Below are 13,581 nucleotides of genomic sequence, written 5' to 3'. Positions count from 1 at the left end.
AGTGCTGAAGAAACACTATGAAAGCATGCCTTTTATACTGAGCAACATCATCTTAAATTCAGGGAAACACCGTTTCGCAAACCTGCAAGAGATGCGTTTTCTTTTTCTTGGCCTTCATATAAATCTTTAATTGCCAAAGACTATTGTAATCTAAAATTCTTTTTTTTTTCGAAAAATTAGTGAATTTGAGAAATCGGAAATGCCACGACTAAGCTTGAAATAATTAATTGCAAATTTCTAAACAATCAGAAGTGAGCGCAAGTTGGTTATTAGAAATGACTGAAATCATACATTAAAAATTCCAGAAACTTTTTCTTCTGTTGTAAATCGGAGTTAATTATTGGTGCATTTCGATATTGCGCCAAGACAACAAATGATGGAAATTCCAGTCTCTGGTTGGGAACACAGTGAAATATAATGATGCATTATTCGTCTGTTTTTACATTATTCTTAATTATAATAGCAATATTTTTAGTGAAAAAATAATTTAAGGTCCTCTCAACGGTAAGTTTTTGAAATACACAAAAAATTAATATTAACTGTATTTTTAATAATAAGCTGTGTTTTCCTATAATGCAGTTGAAAGTTATTAAGGAAAAATGTTGTGAATGTTTGATTTATTTTATTAAAAATTCAATTAACATTCTTTCTTAATTAGCGTCTACTCACCCATTCTCTTGTCCCCTACTTGATAAATTCTGTAGCTCTGTATTCAGATATCTATCTATATATGGAAGAGCATTTCGCATGATTTTTAATCATGCGTTTTAATCAAGCGAAATATATTAATTAATGAAAAATTTAACGTTTTTTGATATGATTAACAAATGTGTAATGGCGACATGTATGCCCGCATATGAAAATAAGTATTTTTAATGGATGGTAGGGATTATCTGGAAAATTTTAACATATTCTAACATTTTAACATATTTAAAGCTTTTATCACTTATAAGAAACTATATTATTCTTATAAGAAACTGTCTGTCGAAGCAATAAAGCCGTGATCGGTTCCGGTTTTCATTTGTCAAAATCTGTAAATAAGCCTCTTATGTTCTCAGCATAGTATGTTTCTTGTACGCCTTTTTTCCTACCGGATAAAACTAAAACATAGCACAAAAATATATTTTTAGTTTCGACATAACATACCACATTTCAACGATATAAAGCGTTTGATTACAGATCGATTGACAGACAGTCCTTCAGGGGATACGATCCTGCAAGTGCTGCCCAGTTAAAATAATCATTTCTCTACTTATTCTAGTAATTTCTTTACTTTACAAAAAACTGATTTTCCTAACTAGTACTACGGAATTTCCTCGTAATGAATATAATGCGGAAGATTTGCTGCAACATGTCGTATACATTATGCTATAAAAGTAGCGAATAAGTATTTTTGCGGAGAAACGTTTTGAAATATTTACTGCTGTATTCCCATTCCAGTTTTTTCTGAACTGAAACATAGAAAAGAAAACCATGAAATATTAACCATGATATTCATTTTCGCAATTGTCTAATGATTTTGGAGTCGATATCGTTGTAAACTGTATTGCTATTGAAATATCATTTTTTCATAGTGACATGGCATTTACGTAAGGATATATATTATTATATGTTATTTTCCTTACGCAGGGTTCAGATTGGTTTGGATTGGATTGTTGATTTTATTGGCACAAGAGCCTGAAGAGGCTATACTGCGCCCTGCATATAGTCAAAAAGAAGCAAAAGTATAAAAATTCAAACAGCGTTCAGTAAAAAAAGGTTCATAAAAATCTATGATAAAACTCTGGATCAATTCAATGATGCGTCAGACAAACGGAGATTATATAAAATGGTAAAAACCAATTGCTTTCAAAAATTGAAAAAGGTTTGAGTGTGGATTTTCCTCCAATAGTATTCGCACGTTCAGTGATGAGGAATTAAAAAAATGTAAACGATGAAGATTAAAATCAGGGCATTCTATTAAAATATGAAGAACTGTTAAATTATTTGGCATTTTGAGCAAAAAGAAGCTCGATCTCCTAATAAAAGATGTTTATACGTTAAGCGGGTGTGACCAATGCGGAGTCTAGTCAATTTGACATCGAGCTCACGCACTGAGGGACAAGGCCATGGTTTAATAAAAGGTTTTATATAATGTAATTTATTATTTGTCTGTTGGCTCCATGATTTTTCCCATCACAAACAAATATGTTTTCCGAAAATGTTCTTTGCGTCGGAGAAAGGTATTTCACGTTGTATGAATAAAGCGGCTATTTTTGCAGCATTGTCCGCCAGTTCATTTCCCGTTATACCAACATGACTCGGAATCCAGCAGAATAATATTTCATAACCTCTGTTTTGAAGAGTCTTTAAAAGACGTAAGATTTCCAAGGCAATGGAATGAATTCGAATGTGAAAATGGGAAAGTGTTTCTAAGGAACTCATGCTGCCGGTATAAATACAAAATTTACGTTCGGAGCAGATAGAAACTTTCTGTAAAGCATAAAAAAATTGCCACCAACTCAGCAGATAAAACAGAAAAGGATGCAGGCAGAACGTAATGGAGTATTTCCCTATGAAAAACAATACCACAACTAGGGATTGCAATACCGGTATATCGGGATACCGAATACCGGTGTTTTGAGCCATTTGTACAATTTTGTAATACCGGTATTCACAAGTTTCAATACCGGTTTTTCGGTATTTACTAGAAAATTTTAAAATGGTCTCCACTATATGTTCAGAGATCGCGAACATAGCAAAATAGTATATATTTTTTTGTTTTTATGTCTCCTTAAAGGACGAAATTAATTAGCTAGTTAATGGCTTATTTAATTGCTTAAATCTAAATTAGCGAAACATGGATTATCCCTGAAAGAAAACATTGTATCCATGACGACTGATGGAGCAACAATTATGAAAAAAGTTGGTAAGTTGATTGGTGCAAATCAGCAGTTGTGCTATGCACATGGAATTCAATTAGGAGTAATAGATGTATTATACCAAAAAAATAAAGAACAGAAGAATCCAAATACTGTGGATATAGAAACTTCGGATTCCAACTTTGAAGAGAGTAAAAGTAAGAGTGATATAGACAATGAGGATAATGACAATATAATTGTTGAAGAAGATATTGCTAATGGCGATGAAATATTAATCTATCAAGAATTGCTTCCTATAATTTATAAAGTTCGAAAAATTGTTAAGATATTTAAACGTTCCCCTTTAAAAAAGGATATATTACTAAAATATATACTAATTGAAAATAAAACAGAATATATGTTTATATTAGATTCTAAAACACGTTGGAATAGTTTACTCCTAATGATAAAACGATCTTTGAAACTGAGAAATCCAATCCAAAAAGCAATAATCGACTTAAACCTGTAAATTATTTTTTCAAAAAGTGAATTCGACTTCATATCCAGAACTATATCAGCTCTACTTCCAATAAAACTGACTATTGAGGCATTATGTCGGAGAGATTCTAATAACAGCTAATGCAACAATAAATTCCATGTTGCAGTCACTGAAAGAACAGCACACATGACTATCTAAAGAATTATATATTACATTGAAAAATCACACATAAGAAAGGCATACCGAAATAGAAAATGTCTTATGGTATTTACCTAATTATAATTATTTTAAAAATGCAAAAGAAGAAAAGAAAATAACCAATTCATCTGATTAAGTTTAGAGTAAATTTTCTTAAAATTGTTTACCCACAAACCTATCCACATTCAGAAGAATTCGGTACAATTATCGAAGATTATTATGCCACTACTGTCGATAGTGAAAAGGAATTGTCTCTTGGACAAAAATTAGAATTAGCGATGAATAAGAAAATTTCAACGAACCAAAATACAATACAGAAATCAGCTATATCCAAAACCATCCGACGAAAAATCGATTTATTTGAAGATGAGGGATTTAAATGTAAATACTTGAAAAAAATGTATCACGCATTGCTAACAGTACCACCAGCTAGCGTAGATGCCAAAAGAGAGTTTTCGACGGCTGATAATTTTTACACAAAATTACTTTTCAGGCTTAATGACAGTACAATTGATACATTATGTTTTTTTAAGATCACATTTCAAAAATTTGTTATAGTACCACAGACTGAATAGTGATATTTACACTTTTTTGTGATTTAAATAAATAAGATGTTCCTTTACTTTTTTGTGATTATATACTGTTATAATTTATAAGTTACAAATTATTTTTTGTGATATTTACACTCTCTAACAAAACTGGCAAATAAAACAAAGAAACACCTGTGTTTTCTTTCTTTTTCTAAAATTTCTAATACCGGTATTAAAACCGGTATCCAGTATTAAGATTTAAAAAATACCGAATACCGGTATTGAAATTTTGATCCGGTATTGCAATCCCTAACCACAACCAACATGATCGTCCGTCTTGGAACCATCCGTAAAAATAGGAAAATACGTTACATACTGACAGCGATGAGAACTGAAAAGAATATAAAAGAATATTTTTGAAATATGACAGGGGCCGTTGTTGACTTTTCAAATCCAGGAAAAGAGTTTATAAATGAAAATTGAGGAATATCCCAAGGAGGAAATAAAAATAAATCAAGTGTCTGAATACTCGTATCACTGATTTCCAAATCATTGAGGAATAATTTAACTGTCTCACAAAATGGAAGAATGTGAGAAGGTCGGGCCGTGTATAATCTCCGAAGGTTAACAGGAAGTATCAAAGAGTGCGTAGGGTGTTTTGGAACAGACATAGCTCGTAGGTAATAGTGTGCAGATATTTTTTGGTACCGTAAATGTAATGGCAATTGATGAGAGACAACGTAAAGACTTTCCACTGGTGAGGTTCGAAATGCTCCTGCACAAATTCTTAAAGCAGAATGGTATATGGTATCCAGTCTACGTAAAACAGAAGATCTTGCAGAACCATATACCATACAACCGTAATCCATGCGTTCTAGAATAACTGATTCATAGATTCGAAGCAAAAATGTTCTATCTGCTCCCCAAGGGGTTCTTGAAATTACTTTGAGAATGTTCAATGATTTGTCACACTTCTTCCGCAGATGTAAAACATGCGGAAGGAAATTGAGCTTATGATCAAATATTACACCCAAATATTTTATTTCATTACCCACAGGTATTCCAGCATTTTGGATATAGATTATAGGATCCAAATGGATGCTACGCTTCCTGCAAAAGTGCGCACATCGACTTTTCTCAGTTTTCCCGTTTTGATCGCACCAACCAACCAGTTTGTTAACTGCCACTTGCAGTTGGAGCTCTATTAAGCGCATATTGCTCCCCTGGCAAGATATCTGAAGGTCATACACATATAATGCCTTGTATAGATGGTGGTAAGACGTTAAGTATCTGACTAAAATGGACAATAAAAAGTGTGACACTAAGGATGCTTCCCTGTGGAACACCCTCAGCTCGAATAAAAAGATTAGAATATAAATTACCAACCCGGACACGAAATGTGCGCATTGATAAAAAGTGCTTTAGAAACATGGGCAAGGTTCCTTTAAAGCCAAAATTTGCAAGTGTAGAGAGAATACCAAACCGCCAGGCACGGTAATATGCCTTTTCTAAATCAAAGAAGATAGAGACCAGATGATTTCAGCAGACAAATGCATTGAAAATTTGAGTTTCGAATAGGACAATATTATCAAAAGCAGCTCGTCCTCTGCGAAAACTACTCTGTAGCAGCGTTATGCATGTTTTTTTTCTCCAATTCAAATATCAGATGGGCATTAACCATGCGTTCAAGCTTCTTACATAGACAACTTATGAGCGCAATAGGTCTATAGTGCAGAGAGTTAGATGAGTCTTTGCCGGGTTTCAGGATTGGATAGCTTCAATAGCTACAATAGCTTCATGCCATTGTGATGGAAACTTCTATTCAATCCAAATGCAATTAAATAGAATTAACAGATTGGAAAGACAAAGGGCAAAGCATGTTATAAGTGATTCCATCAGGACCAGGGCTGGTATCATGTGCCTTCGATAAAGCTGTCAGTAGTTCGTGCAGCCTAATTCTGCATTGTAAGGAGGCTATTTTCGAATGAAGAAACACAAAGACTTACGTTCTGCACGTTTCTTAATCGCTATAAATGAAAACTTATACGAATAAATAGCCGAAACTTGTGCAAATGAATGTCTAAGAGTATTCGCGATATCTAAAGCAGAAGATACCAATCCGTTTTCAGTCTTCAGAACAGGAATGGAAAATTCTTGGTAAATTCCATTAGCTGCCTTGATCTTCCTCCAGAGTAGTTTCGGAGAAGTAAAGGCTGTGATGGAAGAGATGAACTTAATCCAGGACTCTCTCTGATTTTGCCTACGGATACGACGAGCATTAGCTCTGGCACGTTTGAAAGTAAGTAAATTCTCTGTTGTGGGATATCATCGGAAAATATTCCGCCGCTTTTTTTGTTCTCGGTGACTGTCGCGGCATGCCTTATTCCACCACGGTCTCGGAAATTTCCTCAAACGTGGGGAACTTTTGGGGATGATGTTGTTCGCAGCTTCAATTCAACAGTGAACTACATTTTGTACTGCATCTGTAATATAAGTTGTTCTGATCATATTCTCTGAAATTACTGCCTGTTGCATGAAAGCAGTCCAATCAATCCGCTGGAATAGGAAACGAGGAGGACAAGAAGTCGCGCCGCCTCTATCAGCATAGGAGACCATTAAGGGGAAGTAATCACTATCATAGAGATCAGTCCCAACTGCAAAACTGAGCAACGGAAAGAGATCGGGAGAGCAAATAGCCAGATCGAGACTGTGAAATGTAGGTATGGGCTCATGGAAATGGGTTTTCTCGTCATGATTAAGCAGAGAGAGTTATCAGAGATAAACGGTTCAATCTGTCGTCCACGAGAATTTGTATTTTCCGAACCCCACAAAGTACTATGAGCATTAAAATCGCCAAGTAGTAAGAAAGGTTTGGGTAGTTGGTCCAACAAATTATTAAGAACAAATTATTAAGTTCATGTTGGTTAATGATAGCATGTGGAGGCAAGTAAATACTGCAAACTGTGACAAGTGTCTGTATATGGACCTGAACAGCCACAGCTTGTAAAGAAGTTTGCAAATTTAAATGAGAGCTCGGGTAAAGGTTGGAAGTTAAGATGCAAACACCACCGAAAGAATTATTTCTAGTATTAGCATCTTTCCGAGCACAGTTATAGCCACGAATTTTCATAGGAATGTCAGGTTTCAGGAAAGTTTCCTGAAAAGCAAAACAAGCGGGATGTAATTGGTTAATAATATGCTTAATACCAACAAATTAGGACCGAAGACCACGACAGTTCCAGGGAACGAAAGTACCCATTAAAAATTAGAAGTATCAAGAATGTTGGTGCTAGTCTTATCAAGAGTCGGCGAAACATCGCAACTCATTTGTAACTCATCCTCCTTGGATGAAGGGAAATAGAATCGAGACTTTTATATTTGCCAAAAATGGACGCTAAGTCCTTATGAACATTACCTTGTGTCGCAAGTCCCAAAGCGACAGAATGTTGTGATATAGATTTTTTTCAGCTTTAATCTAATATCTTTTGGTGAGATTCCTCGTTTCGAAAGCTTAAGTTTAAATGATTTCTGAGAGTTTGAATTAATTTTAGGTTTAGCCGGTTTGCTAGTTTCAAGAATCATATTTGTTTCATTTTCAATTTCAGAATCGGAAGACTTTTCAGTGCTTTTCGGTTGAGGAGCATATTTTGCACAATTTGTGCAGGAACAATTTATACAGAAGGTTGTTTTAACTACGGAAGCATAGCTCAATCCATGTTTTGGTGTCTGATTTAGAATTTTTTTCCAAGCCTCAGGAAAGGTAATGTCTTCTTTAAATTTAATAGAGGTAATTTGTTTTTCAACTTTCCATCGCTCACAGGACCGGGAAAAAGATGCATGATTCTCACAGCAGTTCACACATTTTTCTTCAGCGTTACATTCCTGGCTGTCATGGCCTTGTTCAGCACAGCTATCACATGTTAATGTCTCACGACAGATAGCCTTGGAGTGGCCAAAACGCTGGCATTGGAAACACCTTAAAGAATTGGGGATGTACTGGTGGACAGACACATTTATATATCCTGCATAAAGGAATTCAGGTATTTTTGGCCTATGGAAGGTAATTATGTAATGTTTGGTGGGGAGGAGTTGTCCATCCCGCCGAATGGTGATCTGGCGTACATGAGTAATTCCTTAGGGTTTCAGTTCCTCGAAGATCTCCTCTAGAGGAACGTTAAATAATTGCCCACACGCTATTATTCCTTTGGAGAAATTTAGGGATGCATGAGAGCTGACAGTAGCGGGAAAGTTGTCTAAGGCTTTCAGTTTCATAACTTGCTGGGCTTGCTTTTTGGAAGTTACTTCTACCAGCAAGTCACCAGAACGCATCTTCCGGATAGAAAAACCTCACCAATGGTTGCTGTAATGGTTTTCTGTACGAGGAAAGATGAAATAGAATTAAAAGAATCATTCTTTTCAGAAACGCATTTCATAACGAAATAACGGTCAAAATGTGAAAGATTACTTTTGAGATTGAGTTCTTTGTGAAGGGAGATTTTTTAGATGCCCACTGAAGATGAGATTTTTTAAAGGCGCTCATGCGACATTAAAAAGAATTCAGGCCCGACGGCACCGCCCACCGCGGAGCCCAACAAGGGAAAGCAGCCACAGGCTTTGGACATTTCCAACCTCGGTACTTACCCTAGTGCTAATCGGTACGTATACGCTGGGAGTTACCCCAGGGGACAGTGACCACCCTTAACGCCAATCCCAAGGAGTAAAACCTTCGCTTGATCCCTAGCAGACCAACCACTCAGGTGGTTAGGTACCAGCCGATTGATACACCGGGGACCACAGTGCACCACCAGTTTAATGGGTCGCCAAGGACGGAAAATACGTGGGGGTATTTTCTGTCCATGAGAAGCAGGAAGCAAACAGAGCGGCGACAGCTTCTCATGGAGAGCTCCCTCGTCTACACTCGAGAGAAGGAGGGATCAAGCAGATAGTTAAAGGCGTGGCGGAGAGTAAACGGGAAGGGAGTAAAGATCCCTGGGAATCTCGGGATTGGGACACCCGGACTCACCTATAAAAGTTGAACCCCTGAGGGAGAAGGGTTCAGAAGAATTGCATATATAAAGAGAATATCAATGATTCGCGAATTATGTCTTGTGATTAGCAGCAAAGACCGAGGATAATCCGCAGAATGACAGAAAAGGCACATATATAAACAGGAAAGCCCTTTTGGGTAATTTCTATCCACATTTAGATATTAAATGTTTGCATTTTGTTTCCTGTGATACTAAATTTAATTTGTTCAGTGCAATAATTTTCTTCACTGTAACAAACTAAATTATTATATTATTTAAGGATACAACAATTTTATTTAATATACTTATAGAAAATTTTTAAAAATTACGAAATACGAGTAGGAAAAATATTTTACAAACAATTTTTTCAGAAAGAGGAAATTGTAAGGGAGATGTAAATTAAGAAACATATTGCTCTTATTGGGAAGCACGGCATTGGCAGTTCTGCAGAGATCACCAACTCGCTACAACCGCACAGCATACAGATTTCTGTCAGGTTTTTCGTTATCAGTTCTGCAATCTTATAGTCGTGAAGTATTTATAAGAAGAAAATTTATCCTAAAACGAAACAAATATAAAATTTTATTTTTTAGTCTGCAGTAATGTAATCTTCTGACACATTGTGCAACATATCTGAGAACAAAGCTTTCATAAAAAATAATTAAAAAAATGAAAAATTTGAAGTCTGCTATTGTAAATTTCAAGTTATCATGTGAGAACATTATTATTTTGTAAGTCATTATTTGTCTTAATAATTTAAGTCATTAACTAGTTTAAACCGGTTTGAAACAATCACGAGACTTTTCTATCCCTCCCCCTCTCTCTCTGTATATATATATATATATATATATATATATATATAATGGTTTTGAACTTTCATTTTCAATTTTTCTATCTGGCAAACAAAGTTTTAAAGCTCGACCGATTTTGAGATGAAAAAAAAACAAACAAAAAAAAAACATCGTTTTTCTAAATATCGATGCATACGTAATCTTATAGTCTCGTGATTGTTTCAAACTGGTTTAAACTGTCTTAAACTTACGAAATGTCTTTAAATTAATTAAGACATTTCGTAAGAATTCAGCGAATGAATAATTTGTAAATCAAGTTGTAACTTTAGTTACAACTTGAACTTTAACAATAATTCGCCAGATGTGACAAATGTAAGGTTATTAGGCATTATTTCCTAATAATCTTACAAAGCAAAAATGTGATGCCCCAAAAGCGATAAATCGCTAATTTGTTGTATACGCATTTTTGTTCTCACATGATAATAATCTGCGGAATACAGAAAGTCACAAATACGAAGAATATGCGAGTTATTTTAAAATTATAATAACATATGGTACAATTTTGAATTTATTTTTCTAAAAAAATTTCATATTTATTTTATTTGCAATAATATTTTTTTTAATTTGAACTTTTGTTAATGTCATGGCAACTCGTTGAGAGAAGCTAATTTTTTTTCCATGCACGCGTAACGTTAAATTTTATTTCGAGCAAGCTGAATACATATTGTTGATAAATATTGTATCATTTTATGTCATCATTTTAAATGTTGGTTAAAACATTAGCATTATTAAAAAAAAAAAATTTTTTTGTTCTTCAATATTGTTATATTTATGTTTATAATTCAAAATTGGCATTCACTGGCGACGCAATTACAATTTTTTTAGTTTAGCAAAAGTGGCAACACTGTTGTAATATTCCATAATAAAAAGATATCAATTTAAAAAACTGGTTGTTAGCTTCTTGCTTTTGTTAAGAATATCTACTTGATTACATAGAATGTAGGATTCAAATAAAGTGAGTGATATTAGAAATCAGATAGTACAAATCACAAATTTTATTTTGAGATAGGTAACTTACGAAGTTTTTTTTCACTGTTTAGTAAATGAGGTTTTCGATTCTACGTTAAATAAAAATGTAGTTAACTGTTTTGTAAACTTTCTCCTGCAAGATTAAATATATACAATATTCATACAATTTTCGTTGGCTCCACAGAAATATATATTTGATGCTTTGTATCCTGCTTACAATGAGTCAACAATAACATATTTTCTCAAAATATGTATTCTCTGATGTCAATTTGGTAGCAGAGGATGATATCCCATTTTAATAAAGTGGTAAAAGTTTATAAGTAAGTGCCCCTTGATTTTTTGACGTCAAGATCAGTCATTTTTGGTCGGTAATCAAACAGTAACGCCAATGAAAATAAAACATTATGGGGAACCAGAAGTAGTGCTTCATCACTGAAATTTGCCACCAATCGAAGGGACACTCAAATCTACCCTAGAATCCTAGAATAAATAAATTTCAGATTAAAATAAAAATTACAATACTTATCAGTAAAAATCATAATTTTAATGCATAAAGTGGTAACCATAACTGTTTCACAGAAGTGTTTGTTTATTTTATCCGTCATCTTTATTTTCGACTTGGCTTCCTTGTCGCAGCAAGGGGTACACTAAACTTCACTTTTACCGAGAATTTTTGAACGATAAGTATCGAAATGAGAATTACAATACACCGAATATTTTGATGATGGTGACTCTGAGGCATTTCTGAAAGTGAGGGATGTCTATGGAAAGGAATACGGTTACAAAACTTGAATGTATAGGGCATGTTAAAAAATGACTTAGGAAACGACTTAGGATCACGACTTAGGAAATTAAAAAAGAAGACGAGAAGACTCGGTTGGAAAGGCAAATTAACCTATAAATTTATTGATAAACTTCTAACTTACTACGGAATTGCTATCCTTAGTAATGTCGGCGATATTGAAAAAATGCAGTCTGCTGTTATATCTGCTTTTTTTTCACTGCTGTTCTAGAAGAAGAAACTAAATGCTTAGGCAGTGTCCAAAAGGGAGGGAGAGCTGGTGTCGATATCAGCAAACTATAAGCAACGCAAAGAAAAAAAAATTCAGAAAATATCACCAGGTTTCCCTAGTTCTGTCATGAAAGTGATAAAATCAACATATTTAAAACTCTGTGATAGATAATTATTTAAAAGAATGCTTGCATGGTATGATGCAGAACACTAATGAAAGTTTCAACAACACCTTGTGGTCAGCATTACTAAAAGAACATTTTGTGGAACAGAAAACTTTGATTTTAGGTGCATATATGGCAGCCATATTGTTTAATTCCGGCTATATAGGACTATTACCTATTTTTAAACGTTTGGAAATTCCAATTAATTCCCTGACTTTAAAAATCTCTTTGGGAATCGTTCTGCCAATCAAATCAAAACGACAATCACTGTCCTCTTATTAAATGTGTGTCTTATATGTCTTATTATGTGTGTATCTCACTAAACAGATCAAAAAAAATCTGAAAGCTAAAAAAAATTTAAATTAGTAAAAAAATGAAGTTAAAGAGTGTTTGATATACAAATATGATGAATTTTAAGAATGAAAAAGGAATTTAAAAAATTTATGATGTATTAAAATCTTTAAATGTGTTTTCTGAAAAACTGTGTTTTTCAATATTTTGCGTTACGCTAATCATCACGGAAAAATACCTTTCTAAGATATTGAATTGAAATTTTGAGATAATGTTTAAATATATTTTATCTGTGTTATGAACTAAAATCTAATCTCCATCTTCATTTTTTTATTTTATTTCCTTTTTTGTACAAAAAAAAAACATGAATTATTTAAAAAAAAAAAAAAAAGAAGTCTGACACAAAATTTCAAATATTTCAAAAATTTTGCAAAGTTTTTAGTTTATAACACAGATAAGGGTGTTATTTATGTACTGCAAAAATATTATTGAAATATATTTACTAGAATCTTTAGTAGAAAGTTTACCATAAGTGTAATGTTTCACTAAAATTTGACTAAAAATTACCAATATTTCCAAAATCAATAAAAATTTCATACAAATTACATTTACATTTAAATAAATTTAAATGTAATTTGCAATAAAAAAACCACATTTTAAGTAAAAAAATTTTAGGTTTATTGAAAATTTAAATATTTTTAAAAAAAGTCTCCGAAGGTAAGTACAAAATTTATCAAGTAGAGACTAGAGACTTGGTGAGTGAGATAATTTCTAATTTTAATGAAGCCTGCAAAATATTTTAAGTACATTTTCAATATTACTTGGCACTTATCAAACTACGGTGCTTATATTTTAACTCGATGCAAAGAAATTAAATACTATTATTAAAAATATTATTAATTATAATTTTGTAATTTATTTCATAAACTTACCTATTGAGAGGGCATTAAATTATTTTTTTCACTAAAAATATTGCTATATAATTGAGAATATTTTTAAAAAAGGTGCATTACGTATCATTACAACTAACGCTGTTACCAAATATAGGTTGGAATTTCCATTATTTGCTATATTGGCGCAATATCGAAATGCAACATTCATTAACTCCGATTTACAACAGCAGAAAAAGTTTCTGGATTTTTTAATAAACGATTCCAATCTGGTATAATAAGCAATTTTTCTTCTTACAAGAGACAATTA

Source organism: Argiope bruennichi, chromosome 6 (genome assembly GCF_947563725.1).
Source record: "Argiope bruennichi chromosome 6, qqArgBrue1.1, whole genome shotgun sequence".
Classification (NCBI taxonomy): domain Eukaryota; kingdom Metazoa; phylum Arthropoda; class Arachnida; order Araneae; family Araneidae; genus Argiope; species Argiope bruennichi.
The sequence above is the reverse complement of the archived record's forward strand: the minus strand, read 5'-3'. Positions refer to the sequence as shown.